General features: G+C 40.6%; 1 protein-coding gene and 1 pseudogene across 4 annotated transcripts in view; both read right to left on the minus strand.

Moving 5' to 3' along the window:
• B3GALT1 (beta-1,3-galactosyltransferase 1) overlaps positions 1-27,952 on the minus strand; it is a 391,340-nt gene that overhangs the window by 73,423 nt on the left and 289,965 nt on the right. For all 3 annotated transcript variants that reach the window (XM_087920013.1, XM_087920014.1, XM_087920015.1), the window contains one exon: positions 22,378-22,486. The gene's annotated coding sequence lies outside the window, so the exon portion shown is untranslated. The remainder of the gene's footprint in view (positions 1-22,377; positions 22,487-27,952) is intronic.
• On the minus strand, positions 1,625-15,263 carry LOC113434191 (aminoacyl tRNA synthase complex-interacting multifunctional protein 2 pseudogene; annotated as a pseudogene). The gene is made up of 2 exons (XR_015741830.1): positions 14,998-15,263; positions 1,625-2,268 (listed from the first exon to the last, which is right to left on the minus strand). The product of XR_015741830.1 is annotated as an aminoacyl tRNA synthase complex-interacting multifunctional protein 2 pseudogene (transcript).

A 27,952-nucleotide genomic window follows, 5' to 3' on the forward strand; every position in this document is an offset into this window, starting at 1 on the left:
TCGTGAAAATTTACACACAATTATTTAAGTGGTCAGGAAATGTGTTTTTGACAAAAATATTCTTAAATAAATAGAACAGGTAATAGTAGATTTTTTTTTATATTAACAGGGTTAGAGTTGCATTACATTATTGTCAAATATAAAGCCTGGTTCCTTAACTGACTTTTTGGAATAATAAGCTTCATATACTGCTAAAGGAAAGGAAAATTACATTAAACAATGGAAATTAATTTCCTATGATGTCCAAACAAATAATCTGTGTATGCTAGATACCTCAGAGAATGTTCAATTAAGGGATGGCTGCAATCACTTCGTTACTGGGCATGTAACTCAGCAGCTGGAATATTAAGCAATTGGTCTTATCCTCATATTGTTGCATTTTGGACTGACCAAGCCTGGGTCAATCATGGAATATGAAGAATGCATGTATGAGGAATGAATGAATAAATGAAAATATCAAGAATTGTGGATTTTCAGGCACATGAATGGACCAAAATTATTATTCTTCCAACAGGAAGAATATCCATCAGGAAATTTGTGTTAATAGACACTTGATATATGTTAATTGTCCACATTTGACAGTTAGTCTTTCTTTTCTTTCTACAAAGAAGCATAGAAGACATCTTTTAAGCAATACAATAAACATTTCTGTATTTTTCTATTGATGAGTTGCTCTGTTTATACTTCCTTTTTCTTTTCTTTGGTGTTGGAGGATATAGCTATGTGAATGAAGCACCTCATATGTGGTGGTCCTGTACAGAAGCTCAAAAATATTGGCAGAAAATTAGAAATTGGTTGGAAGAAATGACAAGAGAACAGATCGAATTCAAACCAGAGTCCTTTCTGTTAGGGATCTTTGATAAACAAATATCAAAAAAAGTGAAATATATAATAATACACATTTTGACAGCGGCCAGATTGGCTTTTGCACAGTGTTGGAAGCAACCTCATGTTCCATCAGAGGAGATGATCATTTTAAAAATTTCAAGTTGTGCAGAAATGGACAAATTAACTTTGGCATTAAAAAAATAAAGACACTTCAATATACTACAACAGCTGGAACTGCTGGTACAAATGGATAGACCAAAGATAGATTTCACACTAAAAGGCAAAAGAGGATAGGATGAATCCACAGTAGTGATACACAGATATATGTAAGGATTAGGTGTGTGTATATGACATAAAATAAGGATAAAAAAGAGGTCTTAGAAACTGTTGAAGATGAGAAAGTTTTTAATTGTTTTCTATTTTCTTTCTTTCTATTTTCTTCTCCCTTCTTTTTTTCTCTCTTTCATTTATGTATGTGTTGTTGGTTTGTTTTAATTGTAAAATCAATAACATTTATTTAAAAAAAAGAATGAAGCACCTCACACAACCACCAGTGACAAGAGTTAAAGCTGAAGCTCCATAAAAGTTTATTTTTACTATCTGGACTATTTTGGAACCCTGGGGGGTGGGGCAGGGAGAAGGATCAGTACAGGTCATGGACGAACTTCAAGGCAGTCCATAGACATTTTTCATAGTGCTTCATATTGTGTGCACTGGCATTCAAGCTTATTTGCTTTTCTCCCACTCTCATAAATCACCACTGGCATAGTTCAGGTGCAGCAGAAACAGATGTGCCTTTTTCTTTTTTTTTGCAATTCTGATGAACTTTATTGGCTTTACACCTTTGGTTACTTTTTCAAATCTGATTTATCCAAACATCACCCCAGATTTCATAACCAGAGAGGTCGAAAAAGTTGAATCTGCTTGCCTGTCCATAGGAGAGAAAACTATTTCAGCAGCTTGAGAGCAGCCTTGAAAGGCGCCAGATTCTCACAAGACCGGAGCCATTTCTGCACGTTGGCTGGGACGGCCTCCATGCCGCCCGCCTGCTGAAGGGCGCACCAGGTCACGACATCAGCTACCGTCAATTCGTTGCCCACCAGCCAGGAGGTCTTGCCGAGGGTTGCATTCATGCCCTGCGGAACGGCTGCCTTTTCTTTATTGCTTCCTCCTTGGAGTTGGAAGAGGGCGGTGTCTACCCAGCTGTCTATCAACGTAGCTGCGATTGTGTTGTGCTTTGTGCTGAGCAAGGAGAATAAGAACCTAGTAATGTTCCCTTCACCTTCGATGGGGCACATGGTTTGAATGCTGAACTTCATCTGGGGTTTTGGCACATCTTTCCAAATTAAAGTAACGCCCAACTGGTATTTGTGGCACGATTTTTTCTTTGCCTGCTCACCAAAGCATATGAGCAGCTTTTCTGGCAGATGTGCCTTTTTCCTTTTCAAGTCACATCATACAGGGGCGATCACCTGTATCGCCAAGCTTTAGCCTATCTACTCCATATGAAATACCGACATACTGGAGGCATGCATTGGAAGTTTAGGGAACTTTCCCACAACAGAAGAATGGATGGAAGAAGCGATGGAACTAGCAGAAATGATAAAACTGGCTGCTTTAATTAGAGAAAAGAACATACCCAGCTTGTTTCTCCTTGGAAAATGCTTCTGGATTTGCGCTCAAAACAAGAAAATTTTTGTGTTTGAGTTTTGCTGATTAAACTAGATCAGGGGTATCAAACTCAAGTTCATTGAGGGCTACATCAGGGTTGTGTTTGATCTTGGGGGGGCCAGGGTAGGCATGGCCAGCTTGACATCACTTGTGTTGGGGGTGCCTGCGGTGGCCCGAGAGCTCTACCAGTGAAAACAGGCTCCCGAGCTCTGTTTTCAGCCACAACAGACTCCTGAAGACCTCTGCCAGCAAAAATGGAGCTTGTGTGTGTGTGTGTGTGTGTGTGCGCGCGTGTGCATGCGCTCAGCCCTCCTGGGCCCCATTATCAGCTGCAACAGCCAGCTGCAGCCCTCTGCCAGTGGCTTCTCCAAGCTCTGCTTTTGCTGGCAGAGGCATGAGGGCCAGTCCTTTGCTGTTTGCAGGGTGGTCCGCGGGCCAGGTCAAAGTACCCCGTTGGACAGATCCAGCCTGCGGGCCTTTGAGTTTGACACCCCTGAACTAAACCGTTGTTATAGTTTGGATGGCTAACTGCAACCAACAACCAGTGATGTAATGTTGGAGCCCTTGTATTATATATCTTATTGACTTGCAGAGGCCTTGGCTGTCATTTCCCTCTCCTTAATCTTTGTTTTGCTCCTTGCCCTTTGGAACAAGTGAGCTGTGGCAACAGTAAAAATATGGAACAGGATCCTGAACTCATTCTTGTCTTTCTCTTTGGCAAAAGAATGAATTGCAAAAACCAAGAGCAAAATAGGGTGAGATCCACTGAGGACACCTGCCACTGCCTGAAGCCTGCGTGAACTAGTAGTTCACCCCAAAGCACCCCAAAGTCTCCCAAACCTCTGATTTATTAGAAAGAAGATTACAACGCAAGAATTTCAACAACACTTCAAATGAGAAACCAAGTTAGAGGCCAATTAGGACGGCAAGGTTTCATTTTCATTTTTCGTTTGATAAAGGGCAGGAGCAGTCTGCACCTGTTGATTGCTGGCAAAATGGCTATCATATTTGTTTATCTTCCACAAGCTTTTTGAAATCCTGGTGCGGATAAGAATCCACAGCCCTCAACTACAATTTACAACACCTTGGCACCTCTCGATTTCCCACAGTCTTCCTTCTGATAGCATTGTGTTGTCTATAATTGTTGAGAAGGGCTCTGATTGTTGGGGGCTTTTCCGTGACAGCAGGATGAAAACCAGGATGATATTTTTCAAGTTTTCTGGCTGCTTTAATTAGAGAAAAGAACATACCCAGCTTGTTTCTCCTTGGAAAATGCTTCTGGATTTGTGCTCAAAGCAAGAACATTCTTGTGTTTGAGTTTTGCTGATTAAACTAGATCAGGGGTATCACACTTAATTTCACTGAGGGGGAATTGTAAGAATCAAAATAGTCATGTCTACACAATTGAAGCCCCTCCCTTTTTCCAACTGTGTGTCCCAGAAAGGTGGGGTTTTGTAAACTGTCCTCAGGAACGTGGACATCCACCCCACCTGCACCTCTTCCCATGTTCCTGCTCAGCCCATGGCTACTGGGCTTAGAAAAGACTCAAGGATATAATAAAACCACGTCATCCTTTAACCTGGATACAGCTGGGATGAAATGAAGCATGAAAGGGTTAAAGAGATGGGAGGCTCTTTCTTCAACATCAGCCTGAACGTCTTTATAGATTAGGTCTGCCTTTTTTCTTCTTTCAATTGATCCATTGATAGTGCTATGGACAATTTATTGCACGATAGCCTTACCGTAAGTCACTGTAACACACAAATCAAATATTCTGATAAATAAATCAGAACAAGGGGAAGTAATATTCTTGGGGGCGGGGGGGAAGGGAAGACAAGCCTTAAAGAGGCTTTGTCTTTCTCTCAGATGATATATGAGGCATACCCAAGAAGGTGCAGCAGCCTTCTCCAACTTAATATCCTCCAGAAACCTTGGACTTTGGTTTCCTGCAGTCATGCCCAACCTGGCCACTTAATTAACATAAAGGCAAAAGCAAACAAATCCTCTAAAAATGCATGTCTATGATATTGCTACAGTTTTTGAGAAATGTTGCATATAAATCCTTTCCATTAGAGCATGGGTGTCAAACTCAATCATGTCACGTGACATATTGCGACATTTTTTGGCTTTGCGGAGCCAGGGTGGGCGTGGCCCTGCATGGGATGCATCCGGCCGCTTGCTAGAGCAATATTTCTCAACCTTAGCATTTTGTAGATGTGTGGACTTCAACTCCCAGAATTCATGCTGCCTTCACTTATAAAGGTTCAAAAATTTTGTGGTAAGGGCTCGTTCAGTTCTGCCCTACATCAAATGTTAACAATGAGCTATGAACGGGTCCAAATTGAGCAGCTGTATATCCATATAGAGCCAGTTTGGACTAATGGTTAAGGCACCACTAACCTGGATAGAAAGCAGAGGACTGTGAGTTCAAGTCCCAACTTAGCCAGGAAAGCCAGCTGGGCCTGTCACTCTCTCTCAGCCCAACACACCTCACAGGGTTGCTGTTGTGGGGAAAATAAAAAGGAGGAAAATGTGTTGGATATGTTCTCCACCTTGAGTTACTTGTAAAAATAATAAAGACAGAATACAAATAAAGATAAATATCACTTGGACTGAGCAGGGTAGGGTAGTGAAGCAAGTGTGATTTAAAAAAAAAGTAATACAAGAATGTACCAACGTGCCTACTGTTCCTGTCCTATTGTTTCTTTTTTTTTTCTTATTCGTATCCATTTCATGTATTCATAACCATGTTTATACTTATACCTGTTATCTAATAATCGCTTGACAAAATAAAATAAAATAAATAAATAAAATAAAGTAATGTATCGTGCACAAACTGGCTAAAGATTTACTTTTGTTTAGTTATTTTTACTCTCTCAAAAAATGGCAAATGGAAGTTATTACTTGACATTTTTGTCAATTTTGGAAAGTGGCTTGATAGAGGACCTGAATTACCACTCCTCTCTTGACATACATCTGAATTAAGTTACTCCTTGCTCAAATGAAAGCGAGTGGCTGTTTTTCATGCAAAATGCCAAGGCTGGCATTTCAAACGTTTTTTTCTTTTGCTATTTGTGGTGGAAACTTTGAACAGTCTAAGTCAATGGTCGCCAATTGGTGGGCCGGGGACCACTGGTGGTCTGTGAGAAAATTTTGGGGGTCCCCCAAAGCACCCCCCCAAGCAATCCAGGTTGCGCAGGAACACAAGGCTGCGCCATCCAAATGGCCCAGCCACCTGCTGCCTCCCCTTCGGCCAAGAGCAAATCTTACCTTGAGTAGAGCCATATGAGCTGGAACTGGAAGGTAAGACCAATGGTGGGGGAGGGAAATCCGCCTCGGGGTGGCTTGCTGACATTGGTGGGAAAGTCGGTCCCATATTCCAGAGCTGCAGTAGTCACAGAACTGGCTGTGACTGGATGAGCTGCTCCGGAATGACCAAAGGGCCAGTCTTGTGACTACTGCAGCTCTGGAATATGGGACCAACTTTCCCACCAATGTCAGCAAGGCGCCATCAGTCAAAATTCATATTAGTGGTCCGCAGGATTTAAAATTATGAGTTTGGTGGTCCCTGAGGTCCAAAAGGTTGGCGACCCCTGGTCTAAATCGATTCAGTTATCTACCAGAGCATTTAAAACATTATCTTTTGATTTAAGACAATGCAACCACACCAATATGGGACAACCAGAGACATGTTAACATGAATACTCAGCAAAAGTTTTTTATCAGATACTTGTCATCTTTTTTTTTTAGTACATTTTGTAAAAGCAATACCTGCATGCTGACTAGGAAACAAAAAGTGAGGTTTGATTCTCTCCTGCAAACCCAACATTTTAAATACTAAATCTGAATGAGAGCTATGGTCATGGACCATAACCTAGAGCATTCTGTGCAGTTTAAAGTGCTGTGAAAGTTTTTATTCCAAATATATTAGAGTTTGAACATATCATTTGAAAGAAACCGACAATACTCTTAACATAAATCTTACTTTCTCCTTGTGTAGGACACCTTTATGTCATGATTATTATATTTAATTTCTCCTCAGTTTGGTGTAGTGATTAAGAAATCTGGCAAGATCTGGGAGACCCCAAGTCCCAGTTTTGCTTTGGTCATGACTATTTGTGTCTTAGTTCTTTGAGATGAACCAGGCAAAGAAAGCAAAACTTTGAATAATACTTTTATTATAAGATTACGGTAAAAGAATTTTGCAAGTCTGAATATGGTTACCACTTCCCTTCCTTTATCTTTGTGAGAATTAGAGAAGATCTCATACGAGACTTTCTCAGGTTACATTTCTGTGTGAAGCTTAGAAAGTCTCATACGAGACTTTCTCAGGTTACATTTCTGTGTGAAGCTTAGATTTCTTTTACCTGCCTAGTGTCTTGGTTGTGGCTCTTCCTCCGGTTCCTCAAAGTTATTCCTTCTTCCCATTATATCAGGTGACCATGGGCCAATCTCTCTCAGCCCTAGAAAGCAGGCAATGGCAAATCACTTCTGGAAAACCTTGCCAAAAAATTTTATCCAAGCAGTTGTCAGAAGTCAATACTGACTGGAATTTACTTTACATTACACTGATATTTGTTTTACATTCCATAATACATATGGTGAACCTTTAGAATGGAACTTTTTTCTCTCTCCTATCAAGAGAGAGAAAAAAAATGCTAATTGATATTCGACATGTTGGGTGATACAGAAGAGAAAGTTAGTCATTATGGCAGCTGTGCACTCATGAACCAGATCACTATACTATCTACCCAGGTTACCCATATGATTGCTTTCCAAAATGTATATATTGGGACTACAACTCTGATGCCCTGTCAAACTCAATTAAATTGAGGGCTGCATCAGGGCTGTAGTTGACCTTGGGGGGACGAGTGGGTGTGGCTGACTGGGTGGGGCATGGCCAGCTGGATGGGCATGGCCAGTTTGACGCTACTCCCCAAACTGCCAGCATGTTTCCTCTTCACACTTGGGTAGACCAGGCCGAAGCCATGCTGGCCCACTGTTTCCTCTTTGCATTGGGTAGACCAGGCCAAAGCCATGTTGGCCGGCCCCTTACATTTTCCAGGACAGCCTCATTGGCCAGATGCAGCCCACGGGCCTTATGTTTAACACCACTGTCCTAAAACAACTGATGCATCTTTGTTTCAACTCACCTGTAAGATATAACATTGGGCAAGGTTGATCTAGCAGCCCATCATAATCTCTGACTGAAACTGATCTTCTTCACTTATTTTTAGAAGTTGGGAGTCTAAACCTTGGCTTTCCACCCAAGGGAAAGAAAAAGAAGAAACGTTTTACAGATAATAAACACTGAGATGCAATAAACAGCCTTGCTATATTATTGCCACGATAGCAGTACCTACAATTCCCTTCAATAGATGCATGGAAGAACCTCTGCATTGGGCAAGTCGCCACTAACAAGGAACAGCAGACTTGCCATACAGAAAATCCATGGCTGAATCCTCAGAATGTCTACTTAAAGCATCAGGAAGGAGGTGATACAAAAAGGCACTTTACTGAACTTTGGAGACCTGCTATCAACTTGAAAAGAGATCATCATTTGCTGTGGTGGGAGACAACTCCTGGTTGTTTCCCTTTGTATTTTTATCCTTGAAATACTTTCAAGTATTTCTTCCGTACTGAAGCAAGCAAAAAAGTTAAGAAACTTATTTCCCCAATGCTTTATATGATTGCTCTGTGGACCAATATCATTCCATTGCACATTTTCACCTCTATTGCAGCTTGCACAGCGCTGATTATACAATGAAACTCTGACCTGAAACAGGCAACACCAAGAGAGAAGACATTTATGGAGAAAAGCTGATATGGTATAACTGCTCCTTGGTGTGCCATTAGTATGCAGCAGACACGTTTTTACAGGCTGACACTTTGACAAGACATGGAAAGATGCTTGTCTGACCCTCTCCTTCTCCCCCCCACACCAGCTAAGATGGATGAAATGAGCCAGGGATAGAGCAATTACATCTTCCTACTGCAACAAATTAAATCAATCCCAGATTTACTGTCTTCTAAAATACCGAGTTAGCTGTTGCATTCTCAAGAAAGACATACATAGCCTGGGGGATGTGTTTACAAATGCAGTTTCTGAACTGGTATTTCTCAAAAATTTTAATGGGATCTGTTTTGCCCTGGAACTTTGCACTTAACTGCAGAACTTTCCTAAAACAATACTCAGGAGAGGCTAGATCAGTTCTTTAATCTTCAATTCCCTAAATTGTTAGCAATCCACATTAGTTAGGGAAGTCTGGGAGAAGTCTACCTCCTCAAGACACAAGATTATGAAAGGCTGATATACAGATAAAATCTTTTTTACATTATCTATATTGTAAGTTATTTATAATTTCTCTTTTGAACTTTGTTTTCTTTCATTTCATTGTGATGGGCTGTTCAGAAAAAGGGAGCAGGCCTCACAATCAGGAGGCTGTGAGTTCAATCCTAGGTAGAGGCTAATATTTGGAATAGACTCTCCTGCTTGAGCAGGGGGTTGGACTAGATGACCTTCAAGGTCCCTTCCAACTCTGTTATTCTATGAAACGTGTCTTCTAAATACTCTGAAAGGTATGAGGTCTCTATGTTTCAGAAAGATTTTAAGCGTGCTTGACATATCTGAGATGACCAACATGTTGAGGCATGGATGGAAGAAAGCTAGAAAGCAAGTTCTTTGACCAAAAGCCTGTGATAAAATTATATTTGTGGAGAAGCTTTACACACACTTCTGAAATGCTGCCCACTTTGAAGTGGTGGTGGGGAAACCATACCTTTTTGATAGGCCCCATTCATTCCTCAAGCGGAAGCTTTGAACATGTTTGTTATTGGCATTTCGATGTGCTTGGACTCTGTTGTCCCCCAGATGCATTTATCATCTAGCCTGATTAGTTTTGAACTTCTTTTCCGGGGTAGATATTTCTTCCTTTGCTTAGAAAATCGGTCCTGTCACCCAACAATTTGACGGGGTTTCAATGTAATGACTCAGCCTCAATGCTGCACCGCTATTTTGGGAAATTACCTAGGAGGTTTGCATGAATAAATAGTTAGCTTCAGAAGCTATCAATTTTGGTGTTTTGGGGTTCTTTTTAATGGACAACCTACATGCTATTATGAAAAAGAAAAGGATCTGAATTATTTAGGTTATCTCACTCCCTGCTTGCAATACTAATGTGTGAGGGCATAGACACACATGCGCACACCCGTCCTACCGAGTGTTGCTTCTATTGTTCTTTGTGGACAACTGTGTTGTAATTTAAGTTTAAATCATATTTAAGACTGTTGAAGAATCATTGGCAGACAATCAAGAAAGAATAAAGTGAGCAAGTTTCCAGGTGATAATTTCTCAGGGGAAAAAAAATGATAGGAATGGGTTTAAAAATAAAAGTTTTAGACTACAAGGTGACTGTTTCTAACAGATATTTTTTCTGCAGAATAGAACAACCATATTTTGCCAGGATCTTATTAATTCAGCATTAATTCAGAAAAAAATATCATTTAATATCCCTAAAGCAAAAAGGTTGCAATGCATAAGAAAACTGAATGGTAAAATCTCTCCCCAGCCCCCAATTCTCTTTCTTTTTATGAAGTAATAGCAATAGGAATTACAGCACTCTCTGAGTGGTTTACAAATACCAGCATATTGCCCCAAACAATCTGGGACCTCATTTTACCAACCTTGAAAGGATGGAAGGCTGAGTCAACCTTGAGCCAGTCAGGACTGAACTTCTGGCAGTTGGCAGAGTCAGCCTGCATTCTAAGCTTTAAGACCTATCTTTAGACATAAACTTTCTTCAGGAGCAAGATGCTTTATGGTTGGAAAGAACATTGTTCACATCCTTAGGAAATCATTGTAGCTTAATGAATAAGGTTATAAATAAGGTTCAGTAAGTTACCTGCATGCATTGAATTAGGCAGATCCAACTTGGACACAGCGCCAAATATTAGAGAGCATCACAGTTTTGCCAGCTGTCCTTGATTACTTCATTGAGTTCCTGCAATATTTCACACACACACACACACACACACACACACACACACACACACACACTCCTTAGCAGACCCTTAGGGAAACTTTTCTTTTTTTTCCTCCAACATACTTATTTTGATCATAGCAATGTAGATGCTAACCTAGATTAAGATCAACCGATGATAATTTTCCACTTGAGAACAATGCAGAAGATTTCCAATTTTCACAGCTCTAACCTGTCCTTTAAAGTTAAAAACCTTGATGGCGAACCAGGCAAGACCCAGAAATGGGAGTGGTGATGTGTCAGGGAAAATAAAATTTCTTTTAACAGTTTCTCCAAGTCAGGGCCTGAAGGGGTCCTATCTCAAATCAGATAAGGAGGACAACTAGGAGGATTTGCATTTCCCGGTCCTACTATGCCATGTTAGCAGCAAACTGCTTTCTTTGCCCTCTACCCAGTAGAGACTGTGACATACATAAGGATCCCTCTCCACCCAATCCTTGAGAAGACCATCATCTCGAGGGTAAAATATCAGAAAATATTTTCTTAACTAGTCAAACTCTTACCTACAAAAATCCCTGACGCTTGACTTGATTTGCTTCTCTGGATATTATTTCTTAGTATTTTTTGTTTTTCCTTTGGATGTTCTGACCTTGGCTTGAAGTTATGAAAGTAACTTGATGGATTTAATGTGCAGATAACAAATTGCAGAGTAAACAGATACTGTAAGAGCAATATAAGTCAGCTTGATTCCAGAGGCCAAGCCAACGGGGAGAGCTAAAATGAATTAGGTAAGGAGTTCAAGAAGAAGAAAAAAGGGAGAAGAGTGACTCGAGAAGCTATTAGGTTCTGATGAATTGTATTTCAAGGTATGAGAGGTGACAAGGTCATATCCTAAGTAGTTACTAATTGAAACTATGAGGAACTGCCATTAACCTTTTCCCCTCTAAGTCAAGAGTTTGTGCTTGACTAATGTGAGAACCAAAGAAAACCTGATAGGATGGCTACCTTTTACCAGACTATATCAACTGAAGGTGACTTTTTGGTTAAAAAAAAAAACCCAGAAAGAAAACAAGATCATTCCAGCTTAGTAATAAAAAAAAAAAAAAGATCTTGCAATGCTGTGAAAAGCGTCTGGTTTAAAAGAAGAGGAGGGAAAAATTAAATCATAAGCGGTAGTTAGGTAGGTAATGCCCAAGAATAAATGTAGAGATAATGCCTTCCCCAAAAGAAATTACGGATCATTAAAACATACACGAAATCATTGTGATTGAAAGATAAAACAGGCATTTTCTTCATAAAGTTCTTGAGCTGTCACATTGACAGCTCTCTTCTTCATAACTGGAACAAAGCCCAAGGAGGATCAACTATTTGTGAGTTGATATTCATCAGTGGGAACGTCTTGGTCAAAAAGAAGGAGAAGCAGGAACATTAGGGGAAAGTGCCCATTAAAACATGTTTGAAGTTCATGATTTTAAAAGAAACTAAAACAGCATAGTCAAACACAAGTCTTGGATATGAGGAAAGCAGATTTTAATAAACTCAAAGCAATGATAAATAGAGTCCCTTGGCAGGAGAAGCTAAAAGGATAAGGAACTCAAGAAGGATGAGAATTCCTAAAGAAGGAGATATTAAAAGAACAACTGGAAGCCAAGGAGAAAAGCAAAGAAAACAAAACGACAATATGGCTATACAAATAGATCGGTGAAGATATCAAAACAAAACAAAAAGACAAAATGAAAAAGGGCACAAAGGATGAATGCCAACAGGTAGACTAGTACTGTGAAGATGGTATCAGGAAACGAAAAGTCCAGGATGGGCTGAAGTTAGGGGAGAATACTAAAGAATAACATAAAGAGCTTTTTTAGACATTTTTAAGAAAATATGTTCTTCGGACATATTTAAGAAAAAAAGACGTATTTTAAATAAAAGAAAAATGAAGCAGATGAAGAACTAAGCACCAGGTGAAGAACAGAAAATGCTAACAAGTAAGAAAGAAGAGGCAGAACTATATTTAACTCTTGTTTTGGTTCACTCTTCTCCAATGAAACATTACATCTCCTGCCAGAAAATTGCGAAGAGCAGTATGAAAAGACAGGCTTGAGAGTGATAAAATATCACATTTTAGTATTGGTATTTTCTTCATTTGGGGAGGGAGGGGAGGAGACTTTTTCTTCTGTTTCTATATTGTATTCAGCTTTGTTCGGGTATTTTTCCACGACATTATAGTTGTGCTTTTAAAGTTGTAGTGACATTTCGGCAGAATCTCATCTGCCATCACCAGGCTTGTGTATTGGGTTCGTCTGTGTCAGGCTTTTGCAGTCATTTCTGTTTTAAATTTGGGGCTAGCCTACTGCTGTGCCAGAATGGTATTTTCTTCATCCTGATTGGTTGGGAGTCTTGGTCTGTGTTTATTGGTCTTGGAGTTTGCTGTGTTCTGCTTGATTGGTGTTTCTAATATCTTCTGTCTGTTTTGTAGCGTTTTTTTTTGGCTTGATTAGCTGGCAACGCTGTGTTTCGTGTATTGGGGGCTTTCAGCATGGCTTGGCTTCGGGTGAATGGTCGTCTATCATTTATTAGGAAACTAGGTTTTATCTGGGTGGCTGGCTGGGGTGTGTTTAGGCTGGAAGAATTGGGGGGTCTGTTTGTGCCCAGGTGTTTGCTTGGCTTGTGGTGTGGAGATTTTTTTGTTTGTGAGTGCAGGCTTCCAGATAATTGACAGTCTGGTGGAGTCATCTCTTCTATTCATGCTTTCAGGTCTTTTTTCAATCTCTATGGCTTCTCTGATAATTCTGTGGCTGGGGTTTTCTATAGTGGCTAGGGTTTTGGTGCCATTGAAGTTGATGCTATGACCTGTGGCTTTCATGTGTTGGACTAGTGAGGAAGTGTGTTCCAGCTTTTTCACTGCATTTTTGTGTTCATCAAGGCGGGTACTTATTCTTCTATTGGTCTGTCCGATGTATGTGGCAAGGCATGATGCACAGGGGACTTCATATATGCCTTGGTTTTCCAGGTCAATTTTATCTTTGGGGTTGCTTAGAATGACTGCTATTTTTCTGTCTGTTTTGAAGGCAGTCTTGATGTGGTGCCTGTGTAGTTTCTTACTGATTTTGTCTGTTATACCTCTTATGTAGGGCAGGACAGCTGTTCCATAGGTCTGTTCATCTTCTAGGTCTCCATTATGTCTGAGTGTGTTTTTGTGGATCAGGCCTGTGATTTGGCTTTTGTGGAAGCCGTTGGCTCTCAGTACTTTGGTCAGGGTGCATAGTTCAGTCTTTATGTGTGTCTTGTCTGCCAGGCGTTTGGTTCTGGCAATTAGTATTTTGGCCATGGCGTTTATCTGTGCTGGGTGGTGGTGGGATTGGGCCTTGAGGTAGTGGTTGGTGTATGTTTTCTTCTGGTATACGGTGTGTCCTAGTGTGCCATCTGTTTTTTTGTAGATTAGTACATCTAGGAATGGTAGTTGTTTGTTTGTTTCCGTTTCCATGGTGAATTTGATTTTGGGGTGTGTGCACAACTATAATGACGTGGGAAAATACCTGAACAAAGCTGAATACCATACATATAAGTACCCGCGAAAACTTAAGAATATCTATCTGTCTATCTATCTATCTATCTATCTATCTATCTATCTATCTATCTATCTATCTATCATCTATCTATCTAATCATTTGTTAATTTTCTTGTATTAGTATTTTGTTGTACTTTTGTATTCTGTTTATTTCTTCTAATACTGTTTAAAAATCCTGTTAAAAACAAATTTGGAAGAAATCACCAAGGAAAGCTTATTTACTTTGAGAGAATTTAAGTGGTTAGGGGCAAACGAACAGTATACTAGAACAGGGGTCTCCAATCTTGGCAACTTTACAAAATTGGCACATGTTGGCTGAGGAATTCTGGGAATTGAAGTTCACAAGCCATAAAGTTGCCATGGTTGGAGACCCCTGTCCTAGAATTTTAACAGATTTTAATAAACTCAAAGCAATGATAAATAGAGTCCCTTGGCAGGATAAGGAGTTCAAGATGGATGAGAATTCCTAAAGAAGGAGACCCCTGTCCTAGAATACTGAAGAAAGTATCTTTTAAAAAAAGGGAGGGGGGAGAAAAACCTTCAGTAAGCTACTGATCAGCTTAACATCGATATCTGGGAAGATTCTAAAGCAGGTCAGAAAAAGTTCCTTGGAAACAAAGCACTTATTATCAGAAAGCCTGACTGGATGAAGAACAAATATTGCCAGACTGATCTTATTTTTTATTGATCCGTTAACTTCCTTAGTAGATTGTGGGAATGCTATAGCAAACTAAGGTTTGATGCTCCATGCTTGCCTCCATAAGGTCTGAAGCCTTTTATTTTTTCGCTTTCAAACCAATGCACAGATGGTGAGAAATAGCTATTTTAAGATCTCAAAGGATATCTTAACCATGTTTCTATCTTTAACAACTTTTATGAATGGAAATTGTAGTCCATTTTCTTGGCTCTTTTTGATTAGAGCAGTCCTAGCCTGCATTTTTATGCGTTTACATTTGGATATTAAAGACGAGACCATCACTGCCTGAGAAACCTATAGAGGATGCAGTTTCCCTTCTCTCTGGCAAAAGGAATAAGAGCTGTTCTTGCTTTACGCTCTCCTTTTTATTTTCTGAGTCCTTCACCCGTGTGCCCTGGCACTGACACGAACCCTTGAGCTCTTCCTGCTTTCTGCCCAATTCCACTTCCACTAGATTCCTTTCCAGTGTTTCAGAAGAACCATCAGGAACTGGAATACAACAGATGGATAATGATACCATCACCGCTATAGGCAGAGGTATATAAAATAAAATTGTAGTCTCTATAAATTGCCGAAATGGACACAAGTCTGCAGTTTGGAAAATGTGCAGAAGGAACATAGATAACCAACATCTGCCCATCCTTACACCCAAATTCATTTCGAAATCATTTGGCCATCAAGTCACTTATTCGTTTATCATTTATTTTGCTCAGCTGTGACAGAACTTCTAAAAGAAGACCTGCAATCGTGCATCAAAGCTAACGTTCAAAACTAACTGCCTGCAAAGGCAGCATGAAACTGATTTTCCTTCCTCTGAATACAACGACTGCCAAGTGCAAAGCATTCTGAAAGAAGCAGAAAGAGCCAGTCAGAGGGCTGTAATACAGCCTCTATAAGTTATTCTTGTGTCCGCTGGCTCTCAATCAATCTTCTGGGAGACTTTGGTTGATTTGTGCTTTTATCCTTCTGGTGTTCCATTCAAATGGTTCATTTGTCTTCTCCGGTTGCAATCAATTTCCTTTTGACAAACCCACCACAAACTGCTACTGCCTCTTCTTATTTTTGTCTATAATTCCCCCCTCCCCCACTTTTATCCTGGATGTGTGTTTGCTGATTTACCAGGACAGGCTCCGAAGTTTCTCTTCTGCTCAGCAGAAACAATGCAGCAATATGGCAGCACTATCAAAGGAATCACTTTCCTTTGGTGATGGAGGACACTCCATATTGTTCTGCTAAAGGATACCAGGGTGGGGTTCATCGAGTCGTACAGTGCAAAATGCAAATAAAGACAGTCAGAAATCCTATGTAAATCCCTAAGACTCCAAAAGGTGATTTTTAGCAGCTAGAATCCGGTTTTCTTATCATGTCTACTCTTTGGAATGAATATATGTGAGAAAAGGTATTTTACTATAAGCAGATAAAACCTTATAGTGGTTCATCTGGCAATTAATGATGTCCTGAAGCCTTTTCTTTCTGGTGAACCTTGCTGCAGATGTTTTTGGTATAACGAAGGCACCACTTTGACTGGCTTCTCTCTCCTCTGTGTTTTGCCACAGAGGAGTGTTTTGTGGCAAAGATAATAAAGCTGTGTAAATCAGCCAAGGGCAACCTCATAGGGAGAAGGGGTGGAATGGCGAGTTGCAAGGTCACTTGGGCGAGATAGGAAAAAACATGGCTCTTTAGTCTGCAAACAGATTTTCTCCTTTGAAAATAGGGAATTATTTTCTAATAGTGTTTTTAAAAACAACAGGAATGTAAAATTTTCAGGCATGGCAGGGAAGAGGAAATGCTATTTATCTCATTTTCATTTATGAGTGGTTTGAAGGTTTTCCTCTGCCCCCGCCTTGCCTTTATCATAGCAGCTGACAGCACCATCAACCTTAACTGACCTCCAAAACGCTAAACATGGTCAGACAGACCAACTTAGTGCTCAGATGCGAGACGACTAGGAAATCCCAGATGCGTAGGCTAGATTGGGAACTTGGAAAAAAAAAAAAAGCCCAGGTGAAGGTAATGGAAAATACATATCTTGTTGTCAAGAAGACTCATCGGGGGTCGAGGGAGGGAACTTGAGGGATCGTTTCAGCTTTGACTTTCTACTGTGGTTTAAACCTTTTTCTTTAAGATGCACGGATGCCCAGTGAGCATCACAGCTGTCTTGTTCCCAAGGAATTTAGGAAGGCTTACTGGTGGGAAGTGGTGGGAAAAAAAATCTTGTGTTATGTGCTATCCGGATATCCTTCCTCTGATGGCTATGTCTAGCCTTCCTCTATTGCAGGGGTGCCCAAATGTTTCAGCTCATGGGTTGAGTTTCAGATTGACCCTCCCCCCAAACATTCAGGATATGGAAATAATTTAATAAATACTACTTTAATAGTACTACAAACAGTAACAATAGCAATACACTTAGACTTATATACCACATCACAGTGCTTTACAGCCCTCTCTAAACAGTTTGCAGAGTCGGCCTATTGCTCCCAACAATCTGGATCCTCATTTTACCCACCTCAGAAGGATGGAAAGCTGAGTCAACCTTGAGTTGGTCAGAACTGAACTGCTGAACTGCTGGCAGTCAGCAGAATTGGCTTGCAATACTGCATTCGAACTACTGCACTACCATGGCTCTTATAATAATAATAATATCAACCCCCTTGGATACACGTAGTCCTCAATTTACGACAATTCATTTAACAACTGAACAACAAGAACAGCACTGAATGAAGTGACCTAGGTACTCCCACTTGTAAGTGCCCCATGATCACATAATCAAAATTCAGGCACTTGGCAACCAGCGTGTTTTTATGACAGCTGCAGTGTCCCAGGGTCACATGATTGGCATTTGAGACCTTTTCATGGGGCTTCAGACCAGCAAAGACAATGGGGAAAGCTGGATCGTCTTAATGACTATGTGATTCACTTAACGGCTATGGCAAAAAGATCATAAAATCAGGAATAACGTATTTAACAAATGCATTACTTAGTGATGGAAGTTCCAGTCCCAACTGTAGTTGTAAGTCAAGAATGATTTGTAGACCCAATGAGTTGAAGGGTGGATATAAGATTAGGAAACAACAGGAAGGGGGAAAGCACAAGAAGAAAAGGCAGGTGGAAAGACAAAGGGGTGAACAGGGTAAGGAAAAAAAGAAGCAAGGGGGAAAGGAAGGGGTGAGAAGTCTCAATGATGGGAAGCAAGATTTGAAGAAACAAAATTTATTTATAGACAATGGGTAAATTTAATTGAAAAAGGGATTCTGTAAGGTACATAAGATTGTGTTATTATAGGCATTTATAGAATAAAATGTTTAAGATATAAATATATAAATAAGTATTAATAGGTACGATTAAAATTTTTCTTTTTCTCTTTATATAATATATTGTGTGACTTTAGGATGTGCTAAACAGAATCCCAATACAAGTTATGTGTGATATTAAGTATTATCAGGTTAGGGGAAAGAGTTAAAGGCGTCATACTCTAATTAGTGTACAGGAGAGGTTTTGTTTAAAGAAAAAATGAATGGATAGTTGAGAACAGACAAAGAATGTTAAGTATTATGACTTGAACTGAGATGAGTAGAATAAAATTAAGAGAGTTAAAAAAGGAAGAAGCTATATAGAAAATGGAAAACGGTAATAAGATATGGAATGATATATAAAAGGAACATGATTTTTGAAGAGGTGTCTGTATGATGAGTTTTAACCCGGGATCAAGCAACTTTCAGAAAAGATGTTTATGTTTTTATGTTTTATGTCTTGTTTGTTTTTGTTTTTTTTATTGGAAGAGAATAATGAAAATGTATAAGACAGATGGATATAAAAAATGTATACAATCTAAAGTTAAAGAGATATAATTTGAATAAATAGAAGGAAAAGAAGTAATAAAGAGAAGTTTGGGATAAGATATGAAGATGAACAGATAAGGTAAATATATATATCAAATTGTGCTTGTTTGGAAATGTGATAACTTGGAATAATTCTGTCTTTAAATAAGTTGTTGTATTGGCTTTTTAAAGAAAAAAAAATTCCTATGTCATTATATTTTATGTTTTGTTTGTCTGTGTATTGTTTTGGAAAATCAATAAAATTTGTTCAAAAAAAAAAAGAATGATTTGTAGACCCATTGCCCCTTGGGGGTCAATACTGGTCACTTTGGGGAACCTTACATGGAAGGGTTGCAAGACAATATAGGGAGAGGGAGAGAGAGAGGGAGGGAGGGAGGGAGAGGGAGAGACAGGAAGAAAGAAAGAAAGAAAGAAAGAAAGAAAGAAAGAAAGAAAGAAAGAAAGAAAGAAAGAAAGAAAGAAAGAAAGAAAAAGAAAGAAGAAAGGTGGGCAGGCAGGCAGTTGTAACCATGTTGCAGGACTCAATGTGGGAAATTGGGACTATCTGGGAAATGTTCTCTTCCCCCAAATAATATTTGAGAAAGAGTTAGCATTTCACCCATACCCACCAAATAAATGACAGAATGCTTCCTTGAGGTAGTGATGGGTGCATTCAGAGATACATTCAAAGCAACTGTGAGAAACTAAATAGACTATGTTTGTTCCATCAGGCAAACACATATAGATAAGAGATAGACAGATAGACAGATATCCACCCAGACTCACAGAAACATTTGATGCCTGCTGAAGGAAGCTATTTTCCACACCACATTAAGGCCATGTTTCCAATAATTGGCTTTGTTAAGTTAAATACCAGTTCTCAACACATGAGGGCACATTCACACAAAATATTTTCTATGCATTACCGTGTAGTACCGTATCTTTCTAATTTCAGGATGAGCTTTGAACATCAGACCTAGCAGACAATCATCCCACTAAAACCCCACTGCCACAGGACATCTTTGCTCCTATCAAGGGCTGAAGACTGACCAGTTTTGTAACTAATAGTAATCTCCAGATTAACAATGACAGATTTTGAGCGCACAGGAGGTTAAAGGGGTAAATTCAAAACTCTAAAACTCAAATACAAGTCTGTTGTATCATCAGATATGTAGAAAAAAGAGATCAATTTCATACAGAGAACTATAGTGAAAAATTCATTTCTATTTTCTTGTCTCAAAAAACCAAAAACAACCCCTTTTCCATGTTTCAGACTCTCATTGCGTTAACAAATGTAATGTTCCCTCAGTTTATGTTATTATTCAACAAAATGTTACCCATTTGGAACCTTTTTGTTATATATAAAATGGTTAAGTGCTTTAGGCATACAAAAATGTACCCATAAAGACTTTATTTTTCTTTTTACCTTTTAAAAAGTATCCATATCACTGTCACTGACATGGTGAAACATTTCACATTTACGGCTATTACAGTGAAAACATGGTGGCAAGGAGGTTTGTATATTTACAAAATTCCCATTTATAGCATAAAATTATAAAACCATAAAGTGTAAGGGCTGGAAATAACTATCCATCCACTTAGATTTATATACCACTTTTTAGTGCCTTACAGACCTCTCTAAGCGGCTTACAAAGTTAGCATATTGCTCCCAACAATCTGGGTCCTCGTTTTACCAACTCGGAAGGATGGAAGACTGAGTCAACCTTGAGCCATTCAGGATTGAACTCTTGGCAGTGGACAGAGCCACCCTGCAATACTGCATTCTGACCACTGTACCACCACGGCTCCTGGAGGTCATGTAGTCCAACCCAGTACAGAAAGCAATTGTTGTATCTTTCCTAGCAGATAATCTAGCTTCCACCAATGAAGGTCCAACCCTCCTCAAACAGTCTGTTCTCATGTCAAAAGCAGGGAACAACTTACTGCTTTCTGCTGCTAGTACTTTATCACTAAATGTTAGATACATCATCTCATTCCCAAAATGCAGCCCTCACAATGCAGAATAGAGAAGAGATCACTGTTACTTTCCATCTCCATCCTGCTGCATACATAAAGAGGTTAAGGCTGGAATAACCCAAAGTTCATTCCTTTGGAAACGTCTCTGCTAATTGCCTACAATATTCTTTCCTGTGGCCCTTTAAAACAGACAGATATAATGGTTGCTTATTCCTCATGCTTTTCTCTGCCTGCTTTTCTCTATTTTATCTGTCAGTTAACCATTTTGTTCTAGGCTAAGGTCTAATAAATAAATGCATTGAGTGGGATATGGCTTTGCTCGGACCTTGATACTGGCTTTGACAGGAATATGTTGGGGAGAGACTAAACTGGAAATTAACCACAGGTAATTTGTCAAATACTAATTTTTAATTTTTGTGCATTATTTCCTGCAGCAGAAATAATCAGTTCGAATGGGAATTCAAATAACTCTAGCTGAGTATAAATTTAATTAATGCCATTGTATTTCAGGGAAAATTCCAGTCATAATTATGAATAATTGAAAATGTAATCTTGCATGCTCAGCATCTAACTTTAAGTAGAAATTATAGCCACGTTAGCTTTTTAAACACAATCGTAAAGGACAAAATAGCCAAGATGAGATGCTAACATTTAAAAGATACAGATAACTAATTTCCAGGAAGCCTACCTACAATTTTTTAAAAAAAGAATCAGATCCTTTTAATAATCATGTAGATGAAATGCCACTTTATAAATGACTTCATCATTAAATTCAGCTGGAGACACACACTTATCAAGTCTGTGATTCATGTGTACCATATAAATAGTTTCATAACAACATTTCCAACAAGAGCACAAAAGTCAATAAAATAAGAATGTTTAAATATGATCAAGAACAGAATTTAACCATCTCTGGCTTTCAGAGGGGAATTCTGGTAAATTGATATCTCCATAGGAATGGAGAGACATCATGGTCAAGAATACTAATTAGAGGACTGAAATCTTCTTGTATCAAGGGAGATCGTGAGATAACCGTCAAACTTTTTCAGATTACACAAATAAATAACAGCCTTTAAGGATTTAAAAATTCAAAACAAAATTTTTTTGCAAAAAGTTTAACAAAAACAAGATATAAGAAAGTTTAAAAACAGATATAGAGGAACAGTTAATTTCCACAAATTAAACATAAGGTATTACAAGATGGAGAGTTAAAAAGAAGATTGGGTCTATCTGATTTAAATGTGAAGATGATGGAACTCAAGAGATGGTTAGATTGACTTTTTTGATTACAGAAAAGACAATACCTACAACTGAGAACTGTCTGGAAATTCCTTATAGACTTTTTGCTCGAAACAAAAAAAATGAACTCATGATTCGTGGTTTTGATAATTAGAAAAAAAATCTAGTTAATAAAAAGCGAGATTTTTGTAACCACAAAGTAAGAAATAATTTTAATTGTACTTGTATTTGCTGCATTGAAACTTAGAAGCTTCTTCTTTCTATTTCTTCTTATCTTTTCTTTTGCATTTTTGTCTTCTTTTTCTCTTCACTCCTTCTCTCACTCTTTTATTTTGTATTTGTTTTTATCTTCTTTTAAACACACACACACACACACACACACACACACACACACACACTGCAAGCATCTGTTTTACAGCTAAAAAATTCCTTGGTTCAGAATGCATTCGCATAATTGCAATCCTACAGATGGCTACTTAACAGTATGTCCCCTCACAGCCAAAGTACTTATTCATGGGATTACCGATCTGATAATGCACAGAATTTTAATCACAGTTTTGGTCAATACATTAGTTTATATTGTTGTGTAATACCACTTACCATACCGATAGCAGGATCAGGCCAAATTTCTTCACAGATCCGCCATATGGATTCAACCACAGATTAAATGATAATCTCCAGCAGAGGGTTTTGTTCAGAAGTACATAGTCTGAAATTAGAAGAGATTTTTTTTTAGTTGTTTTACAAGACAACAATATTAAAACTTTAGAACAGTGTTTATTTTGAGAAGTCCTTTTCAAAACAGTATGTAGGGAGCTTATACTGAAGTTACATTTGGGTTTTTTATTCCATTCACACATGTTGATTACCCTCAAAGGGCTTCAGAATCTAGAGAAGAAACAAGAAATAATAAGCCAAAGATGAAAAGCCTGAGAAAAAAGATAACCAAACCAAACCCAAAAATAGTCAGGACAAGGGATGACAGATGGAGCAAAACCAAAAAGATGGGACTGAGGCTAAAACCTTTTTTGTTGCCTCTGTGTTTTGCTAATATTGTAGAATTAAAATTGAAATACAAATACAGTATAGTGCATATACCATTTTAATGATTTTAATGCATAGGCAATGGAATGTAAATCCGCTATAGAAGAAGGCACTGAGTGACACAAAGTTCTTCTTATGAATTTGGACATCTGATCCTGCAGTATCTGATTTTCTCTGAATGCTTTAAAAATGGTGTTTTCTATCTGACCTATATCAGAGTCTGAATCTACACAGCCAATCAATTGATGGATTACAGCAAACTCTCCTACTTCAAGAACAAAACATATCATTAATTGGGTAAAACTGAATGTGAACCAACTGGTTTTTTGGCTGAAATTTGTCACCAATGTATGCATTTTCTATGGAGAATTTTTAGCTATCTGTACTATAGGATCCATGAGCAACTGCTTGTAGTAGACTTTTAATTTAATAATATTTGTTCCTTTGGAGTTTTGGGAATTTTTGTCTATCTTTGTTGCAAATTATTATCAGAGTTTTACGTGATTCCTACTGCTATACAAAGGCAGCATAGGTATTTCCATTTGTAATAGCAGATGTCAGCATTCCACGTAACAACCTCCAAAGAAAAAGACTCAGAGAATTCCACCTTCTCAAAAGACAGCAGACACTTCTTGAAACTGGTGTGCAGTTTCTTATATTCTATATAGGAATTTGGTCCACTATTCCATGGAGATCTGCTTCAACTAAGATTTTCCAGAATAAATAAATTTGAACCAGTTTGGTATAATGGTGGTGCTGGTCTACAAACTAGGAGGCTGTGGCAGTGAATTCAGCTGTTCATATTCTCTTAGCCCAACCCACCTCACAGTGTTGTTGCTATGGGAAAGACAAAAGGTGAGAACATTAGATAAAGTACTTATATAGCCTTCAGTCGATGAGATAGATGTTCTGACCCAAACCTTGTTCAAATTAAACAAACAGAAACTGTGTATAAAGCAAACCCTTTTTTAATGCGCCGCTGGGAATTCTTTGCATTCCCAGCCAAGAGTCATTTAAATTGAATTGTCTGAGATAAAAGCAAGCCCTTTGAAGGTTGCAAAAGGCTGCCAAGAACAGAAGTCTAATTACTGATAAATATTAACCAACAGAAGTTTCAAAAACAAATGAGTTTGCAGGGCTTCAACGAGGACTCAGAGTCTAAAGAAATTCTGTTATGTCTGTGGAACTGGTTGGAGTCCCCAACCAGGTCCGCTGTTTGAGCGGGAGCACCAGCCGCTCCCACTGGCTGGCTCCGTTTGACAGCCGGCTATAAAAGACGGCTGTCGAGCAGAGCCAGCCCGTTGCCACCAGCTAACCTGCTAGTTAGAAGGCAGACGCGGCAACCCTTTATTCCCTGTAATAAAGCCTGTTCGTTGTTCCTCTGGCTCTTGCCTCTTCCTTCCGCCGCTCTACAACACTGGCGACGAGGGCGGGATATGGTCGAAGGCTAGCCAGACGTGCTTTTCAAAAGAGCTGTGGTCACTAAAGAGCGAAGCCACGGGCGCTGAAGCCGCAATCGCCGATGCTCACAAAGAGCGCGAAATTTAAAAAGCCTCCGTAGCTTTTTGAGCTGTAGTCACTGAAAGCGAAGCCACGGGCGCTGTAGCCGCAGCGCCGGCGCTCACAAAGAGCGCGAAATTCAAAAAAGCCTCCGTAGCCTAGAGAGACAGTCACCGCCTGTCAGCGCAAACCGTCAGCGCTCTTCTAAGGCGCGAATTTTGAAATACGACTGAAGAGGACGAACCCTGCATCTTCAAAATGAATGCTAATCCAGCATTCCCACCATTCAAGCCAACCGAGGAAACGTGGGACTCATACAAAAATCGTTTCAGCTATTTCCTTGATGCCATCGGTTTAGCAGACATTAACCGCCTTAAGCAACAGAAGCCTTCACAGGTAGGAGCGGGGCAGAGAAACAACTTCGCCCCCAAACAACCTCCCATTTGCCTAACTTGCGGAGGCTCCCACTCTAGGGCATCCTGCAGGTTTAAGAATGCCATCTGCCTGAATTGCCAAAAGAAGGGTCACCTCGCTCAGAGTCTGCCAAGCAGGGCGTACTTTGCCTCAAAGACCTCCACCACCTTCTAATTCCCAAAGGCAAGTGGAGGACTGCTATACCTGCTACCACGCTAACCATACTTCCCAGACTCCTAATAAAATCAAAATTTCTGTTTCTTTAGAAGGTAAACCCTGCAGGATGGAGGTAGACACGGGATCTGCACTTTCAATCATCTCCTGGGAAACCCTAAAGAAGATCCAGCCCAGACTGTCGAAGAAGCAGCTACAGAGATGCCACCTGACACTGCGGGACTACCAGGGCAAGAACATCCCTGTCCTCGGGAAAGGCAAGTTTTTAGTTCAATTCCAAGCCTTTAAAGGCCATTTGCCTTTAGTGGTTGTTAATGGTGCCCTCCCCAGTCTGTTGGGGCTAGATTGGTTCCCCTCCCTCGGCCTTAGTGTAACTGGGATCCATGCTGTCTCAACTTCTGACGTAGATGCACTATTTTCAGATTACTCTGATGTGTTTAGCAGCGAGCTGGGTTGCTATTCTGGCACCCCATCTCCTTCTCCGTGGACCCCAGGCAATTCCTCTTCGCCTTAAGCCGGCGCAGAGGTGCCTTTCGCCATCCGTCCCAAGTTAGACGCAGAATTAGATAAGTTACTAAAGCAAGGGTGTTAGAACCAACTGATTTTGCCAAATGGGAGACCCCATAGTCACCCCACTCAAGAAAGATGGCAGTTTAAGAATCTGCGCAGACTATAAAACCACCCTCAACCGTTACCTGCAGGTCAGCGCATACCCGTCCCTGTTATTCAGCACCTGTTACACACCTTCGAACCCGGCACCATTTTACGCCAAGTTAGATATGTCCCAGGCATACCAACAGTTCCCTGTTGATGATCAGACAGCTGAATTACAAACCATAGTCACACATGAGGGGCATTCAAGTGTAAACGCCTCCAATTCGGTGTAAGTGTAGCCCGGGTATATTCCAATCACTCATGGAAAGGATTCTCCAAGGTCTCCCAGGGTTGTCCCTTATTTCGATGACATCTTAGTCTCAGCAATTGACAGACCTCACCTCATACAGAGGGTCAGAGCGGTTCTAGAGAAGTTTAGGCAGCATGGCCTCAAACTTAAAAGGGAGAAGTGCGTCGCCACTAGGCAAGTGGACTTTCTGGGATATAGGATAGATGCCTCTGGCACCCACCCAATCGAATCCAAGGTAAAGGCCATCCATGAGGTGCCCACACCAACTAACAAGACGGAGCTCCAAGCTTTTCTGGGGCTACTAAACTTTACGCCTCATTTCTCCCGCACAAAGCATCTATCGCTGAACCCTTACACAGGCTGTTAGACAAAGAAGCCCCTGGCATTGGGGACCCAAAGAAGCCCATGCTTTCAAGTCAGTCAAATCCTTACTCACATCGGATGCAGTTTTAATTCAATTTGATCAACGACTTCCCCTGGTCCTAGCTGCTGATGCATCCCCTTTTGGGATTGGGGCTGTCCTAAGCCACAGACTTCCCAACGGTTCTGAGGCACCAATTGCCTTCTTCTCTAGGACCTTCTCTACGGCAGAAAGGAACTACAGTCAAATAGATAAAGAGGCCCTGGCTGCGGTGGCTGCAGTTAAAAGTTTCATGAATTTTTGTTTGGGCACCATTTTGAACTTGTAACTGACCATAAACCTCTCCTGGGACTCTTATCAGGGGATAAGCAAACCCCGCAGGTACTATCACCTAGAATGACCAGATGGACTTTGTTCCTGGCCGCTTACTCATTCAAGTTGGTGCATCGACCTGGCAAAAACTTGAGTCACGCCGATGCCCTTAGTTGCTGCCCCTACCAGTCCCAGTCGAAGACCCAGTACCGGTTCACGCCATTTTTGAAGTTAATGAACTTAAATTACCGGTTACAGCCGAGGACATCGCTGCGCACTCAAAAAAGACAAGATAATTGCCCAGGTTCTGGACTGGGTGGGAAGGGGTGGCCGGAAACTCAATGTACCGTTGACTTTGCTCCTTTTAAAACCCGTAAGCAGGAACTATCGAAGCTACAAGGATGTCTGTTGTGGGGTACAAGGGTGAGTCATTCCAGCCACTCTTCGTGTACCCATCCTGAAGGTGCTTCACGAGGAGCCACCCGGGCATCGTAAGGATGAAGGCTCTGGCCTGCAGCTATGTTTGGTGGCCCGGCATGGATGCCCAAATCGCCAGCTGGGTAGCTCATGCCAACCTTGCCAAGAAACCAGGGCTGCCCCACCAGCTGCCACGCCCACCAAGTGGGAGAGTGCTAGTGCCCCTTGGTCTCGCCTGCACATCGACCTGGCTGGACCCCGGTGCATGGCAGGACCTTCTTGGTGGTAGTGGACTCCTACTCCAAATGGATAGACTTGGCCCTGCTACCCTCGACTACCACTCAAGCAATAGTTAAGGCTCTGACCCGCTTATTCGCTACCCATGGACTCCCTGACACGCTGGTGTCTGACAATAGCCCACAGTTCACGTCATGTGAGTTCAGTATGTACGTTGCCAACTTGGGCATCAGACACATCCTTACAGCCCCTTTCACCCGCTAGCAAGGGATGGCTGAGAGGGCAGTCAGGTCAGCCAAGAGGCACTTCGCCAGGTTTGGCCAGGAAAACTGGCACTCTAAACTGTCATCACGTTACCTTCTGAGCCAACATACGACGCCATGCACCACTACTAATAAATCCCCTGCCGAACTCTTGATGGGGAGACGCCTTAGGACCACCCTGGACAGGTTGCACCCCACTACTGCCCAGACGCCCCTTTAGGGTCTGACAGTCTGGTCAGGGACTTTGTCCTGCATGACCTGGTGTAAGCCAGGAATTATGCAGGGGATCCTTTGTGGGTACCCAGGTCAGGTTGTGTCAGTCACAGGTCCTAGATCCTACAGGGTCCTCCTGGAAGATGGACGCTTGTGGCGGAGACACGTGGACCAGCTCAGGAGACGATGGAGAAGTGCAACTGATGCCAACCCAGCCCAACCTTCCAGCACCAAGGACTCCCTGCGGTACCAGTCTGCTCAGACGGAAGCTCCCTGCAGGACCCGGTCTACCCATCGACCAGGAGAGTTTGCTGGAGGACCCGAGCTTCCAACTAG

Source organism: Pseudonaja textilis, chromosome 1 (genome assembly GCF_049901715.1).
Source record: "Pseudonaja textilis isolate UNSWEBS1 chromosome 1, rPseTex1.2, whole genome shotgun sequence".
Taxonomy (NCBI): Eukaryota; Metazoa; Chordata; class Lepidosauria; order Squamata; family Elapidae; genus Pseudonaja; species Pseudonaja textilis.